We start from the raw sequence: 5,878 nt of genomic DNA on the forward strand, positions 1-5,878 counted from the left end.
GCTTGCTTAGAGAATAGAGGGCCAAAATGCCACTTGATCCCTGGAAATTTTACGTGTGTTTCCAGACGGCGGGATAGTAGCCGGATAGCAAGATGCTGCGTAGATTCTCCGTAAGGTCACCCCTGCGTTATCGAGGCAGGTGTCTCAATATTCTTATTCATACATCATCAGTTCCATGAGGATGACATTGTGGACACGTTATTAAATCTACATAATTACGATGTAGAAATAAATGTGAACTGGAGACAGGTTCAAGGATACAATATGAGTTGTCACCCTCGCACCAGGAGTATAGATTGAAGCAGGCGATGGAGGAAAGGAGTCTTCGTGTCAAAGGACCCTGCCTGCTGTCTCTACGTCCCAGCTCACCACTTTCAGATGAGGCGAGATCTGCTCACAGCTGGCGCCTGTCGCAGCAGCTGATGTCATACTAAGGATGGAAAAACTGCTTCTTCGTGCCTGTGTTCCTTACGTATAAAGATTTCCGTAGTAACTTGATAGTTGAGTACCTAGGGTAAAGCGTTCCGAATCGTGTGTTTAAGTTGCTGCCCTCTTACCAGACCTGAGAATTGTTGCATTTTACTTGCATGAACTTTCACCTAAATCGAAGTGGCAGCCATTCTGTGAGAGTATACGGTAACGAAAGTGTAAAAACTGCCACATCCAAAATCGCTGTGCTGTGAACACTCTCTTCACTAACATTTGTACCTGTAATTAAAAGTTCACTGTGGCAGTTTCGGGTTGGACAGAATACTTAAAAAGCCAGATACTGAGGTATTTCAGAAATTGTAAGATCTATATTTTTTGGCAAAATTAGTTACGTCAAATAAACGAGCCGTTCTATGTCAGTTTTCCGCTCTTTGTAGTATCTCCTTTGTCCAACAACTACGTACAAGGAAATCCATCCGACAACACAATCTTCGTCGGCGGTTGGTAAGTGGAGAGGAATAAAATGAGCGCGGAGTGGACACGTGGTTAAGACGCTGTTGCATCTCATCCGGCTAAGGTAACACAGCGTCACTGCCATAGGAGTCCTAAAGGCTGAACAATGTTATGTAAACTGGCGAGAACATTACACAAATATCTGCGTTGACCGGCAGCTTACGCTATCCAATTGCTGAAACGTATAGAGCTTTACAGGTGCAAGGAGATGCCTGGCAAATACAACGAAATAATACTAAAAGCCAAAATAAAAATGGAACAACGGATGTGTTTTCATCTGAAACACTTTATGAAGAGTTAGTAATTCCAAACAATGAGAAAAAATCAGTTATATATGGAAAAGATAATTAATTTAAGTCTGATAATGAAGGCCCCTTTGTGGAACACATCGAGAATATGAGAAATAGATCATTCGTTGCATTCATCCAACATCTGCCGAAACTTGCTTCCCGATGTAACTCCTGAGATATTACGACGAATTTTGCAACTTTCAAACTAAGAAGTTACTAGAAACAGAAATTAGCTACGCAGCTGACGCAAATCATACGTGTAGTTCCATAAGAATAGAAAAGTCTACATCTCAACAATAGTCGAATATAGCAAAACGTTACAGTTTGTTAGGCTCTAATTGTCTCGCTCCCTCTCTATTGCCACCCTTCGCCTACCAACCTTGTCCTTTCACAGAGGACGTTCTACAGTAAAGGGCCGTGCAGTGAAGAGCTTCACTCTCATCGTAAAAGTAGCGTGCAGATTTCACTTTGGAAAGACAACAATTAATTTTTAACACTACAGACGGTCTGTTTCAATGACTAACGAAAGTGTAAATAATTTTATAATTTCAAATTTGTTCGGCAGATCAGAGGGTAGGTATCAGACTGAACATCACAAAGGCCCAGGGCTGAATCCGGGGTTGGACCAAAGACTCTTTTTTATACTTATCTCTTTTTTTAAGTTAGACTATGATTTGTTAATGTGAGAAATGTGAGGTAAATCCAAGGCTTGTCTTCCATGTGAAACAGTAGGGCCATTTATATTATTTACACCACAATTTCCGTAGGACCAAATTGAGGAGAAAATCTTCAGTTCTGTGAAACGTGTCAGTACATGAAATTACAACATAAAAGTAATATCAGATAATAGTTTATGATCCCAAAAAAGTAAATCTATTAGTTTAAGTAAATGCAGTCAACAATACAACAAGAATTTGTCTAATATTTCATGGAACTCCACGACAAAACAGACAGAGAGACCCCTGAGGAAACTCTTCAGTTTAGATTTGGAAACGCCTGGATTTCGTCTAAGATTTTTGAACTCGAGAGATAGCTTATTGAAAATGGATGCACCATTATAATATACACCTTTTTGCAGAAGCGTTAAGGAAGTCCGATCCAAACGCAGGTTTGATTTCTGCCGATTATTAACTGAGTGAAAGCTACTTATACTTGGAAATAAGCTTATGTTGTTAACAAGTAATGATAGTAAGACATATGTATATTGAGAGGCCAATGTCAAAATACCCAGACTCATGAACAGGGGTCGACAAGAGATTAGTGAACTTGCACCACTTATTCCCCGAACCGCCCGGTTCTTAGGCAAAAATATCCCTTTAGAATGGAGAGAGTTACCCTCAAATATAATACCATACGACATACGAGAATGAAAATAAGGAAAGTAGACTAATTTTACCGTCGAACGATCACTCACTTCAGATACGTTCGTATAGTAAAACTAGCAGCATTGAGTCTTGGAACAAGATCGTGAACGTGGGCTTTCCGCAACATTTTACTACATATCTAAACACCTAGAAATTGGAACTGCTCAGTTTCACTAATCATATGTGCAGCCTGTGGAATTAAAAAGTCAGCATTTGTTTAATTGTGTGATAGAAATTGTAAAAACTGAGTCTTACTGTGATTTAGCATTAGTTTATTTTATACAAGCCAAGAACTTGGGTCATGAACTGCACTATTTGAAACTGAGTCAGTTTTTCACACAACATCCATTACTAACAACCTAGTGTCATCAGCAAACAGAAATATTTTAGAGTTACCCGTAATACGAGAGGGCATATCATTTATATAAATAAGCAAAGGGAGAGCCCCCAACACTGATCTTTGGGGCACCCCCATTTGACTGTACCCCACTCAGACCCTACATCACAGCCATTCTCAACATTGTGAATAATGACCTTTCGATGTCGGTTGCTATAGTAAGACGTGAGCCAATTGTGAACTACTCCCCGTATTCGGTAATAGTCCACCTTCTGGAGCTATATTTTGTAATCAACGATATCAAACGCTTTACTTAAACCAAAATATATGCCTAGCTTTCGAAACCTTTGGTTTAACCCATCCTATACGTCACAGAGAAAAGAGAATATAGCATTTTCAGTTGTTAAACCACTCCTGAAGCCGAACTATACATTTGATAGCATATCTTATTATACAAAATGATCAATTATTCTTACATTCACAGCCTTTTCAATAACTGTAGCAAAAACTGATGGCATAGAATAGGTCTGAAATTATCTATAGTATCTGTTTGTCACTTTTTATAAGCGGCTTTACTACTGAGTACTTTAATCGTTCAGGAAACTGACCATTCGTAAAGGAAATATTAAAATATGGCTAAATACAGGGCTAACATGTGCAGCACAGTACTTTAATATTCTGCTAGGCACTCCATCATAACCATGTGAGTCCTTAGTTTCAGTGATTTCATTACTGACTCAATCTCCCTCTTGTCTGTATCATAGAGGAGTATTTCATACATCAATCTCGGAAAGGCATTTGCCAAGAAAGTTATATGATTCCCCTTAGAAACTAAATTTATATTTAATTCACCAGCAATGCTCAGAAAATGATTCTTAAATACTGTACGTTTTATTTGATTTATCAGTCACAGAAGTATTTTTACTATGAACTGACTTTGTGCTGCTGACCGGACACTTCCTTCACTACTGACAATAAACCAGACAGCAACGGTCATCGGTCCCTTTCTAACACCAATTACTACAAGTATTTTTCCATGAGTGATCCTATCACCACCGACTACACTCTCACTTATAAGCTTTGCCAGCCTCCGCTTCCCATATCTATCGAGGTGCAGGCCATGTCTAGTGAAACCCGCTCCACTGATAAACTTCTGGCACCACTGAAATGTGAACGATACTCTGTGCTATCAGTGCTTTCTCACTTGAGCCAACCCTGATCTAGGCTTCACAGTGCTTTTGTCCTGGTACTTACTCCCCAATATTTCCAGAAACTGCTGGTCTACACCTCTACCGTTCGAGTTACCTAGCAGCAGAACCTTCTTCTTCCTATTAGAAGTTGCAACAGACATAGGCCTCCTAACTGCTGAGGACTGCTGCATGTTAACTACACCTTGAGCTACAAGAGGTTCCTCCACACTCAACTCCAACATTTCGTTATATGTATCGCATATACGCGAAGTATAAGTGCATTCTGCTATCATTCTCACTCTGAGGAACTTTGTCTCCTTTACTGTAGTTATTTCGTTTCATGTATCTCATTTTTATGTTTTCTGACTGTATGCAGTGATTCTAAGGAATATAAATAACCTGGGCACTTTGCAAGAATTCAGTTTGTAGCTGCACATCCAAGTCTACACGTACCGGAACCAATTTCATTGTAAATGATGCAAGGTAGGCAAAGAAGCCAACCAAATCCGTTTTCTGATGTCCAGTCGAATTCTGCCTTTTCTCTGCTTGTCCGCTGTGTTATTGTCTTTTCCCACTTCGATTGTAGTTGCATTATGACCACTGAATGTTAGGTACTGGGGCACCTGGCAATTGTTAACCTTACCTGCTACCATGCGGTTTCTAAAGTGATATCTATGTTAGTGGTTGCACCTGCTTGTCCCTCGAATGTACTCGGCTGGGCCTTCTAGATTTAAAACAACGAATTGTAGTTCCTGTATTGCGTCCTCTGATATCTTATCTTGTTCGTCCGCTTGCCTTCTGTGACACAGCAATGATTTTGCATTCGCAACTGTTGCCTGAGTTTATCTAGATGAGATACAATAGGGTTGAGAATACTGCATATATCTGCTTACTCCAATCCACTTTGTCTACACTCCTTCACTTCTGCTGTGACCATGTGTTTGTCACATAGCTATGCCACCTTTATCTTACTGGATTTCCTACTTGTAACGACATTAGCAGACATTGCCATATCGTGGCCAGTAGCAGTTTCCATATTCGCAGCAAACTGTCGGAGCATATTGTTTTTAAATATGGTTCTTGCAAACAAACTATATCAACACTCACCACGTCAGTTAGTTTCCGCATTTCAGTTATTACTAGTTTGCTTCGTCAAGCTTTTATCTATTGTAAGTTTATCCTTTTACATGTTACGGGTTTTAACAAAGCACTTCCGAGGGAAGATCTGGGTCGAAAAACAGTGTCCATATGCCTTTACTAAATCCACTAAAAATGCTCAGTGTCGAATATTCCTCTCGTGAATGCTTGCCGAAGGAGGTCACATAACGGTTTAAAATCTGTTGGCAAATTATTTTCTCTAAAAAGAATCCTGTCCAGTACCTCTGGTGTAGGATACGTAATAGATTTTTCTTTAGAATACCCAACTCTAACAATATGTCTAAGAGCAACCTGGGATTTTCCAAACGACTTAACTGGACTTCAACTATTAAATTATTATAAATTTTATCTGTGTGGAGTTGAAAATCAGTTTTAACAGGACTCGAAGTGTTTGAAAAATTTTTTTGGTTTTTGATAGAAGGACATGATTTTCACTGCGCTTTACTGTTTTGCGATTGCTGTACTTGTTAGTATTATCACGGTCTCCGTACTCCACTTCAGGTGGAAATAGGGGTGGCTTTGCAGATTACGTCGAGGCTGCGTGGATGTCTACTGCTACAGCAGATGCGGTAATGATGTTATTTTGACCATAATCGT

Source organism: Schistocerca gregaria, chromosome 5 (genome assembly GCF_023897955.1).
Source record: "Schistocerca gregaria isolate iqSchGreg1 chromosome 5, iqSchGreg1.2, whole genome shotgun sequence".
In the NCBI taxonomy this organism is placed as follows: Eukaryota; Metazoa; Arthropoda; class Insecta; order Orthoptera; family Acrididae; genus Schistocerca; species Schistocerca gregaria.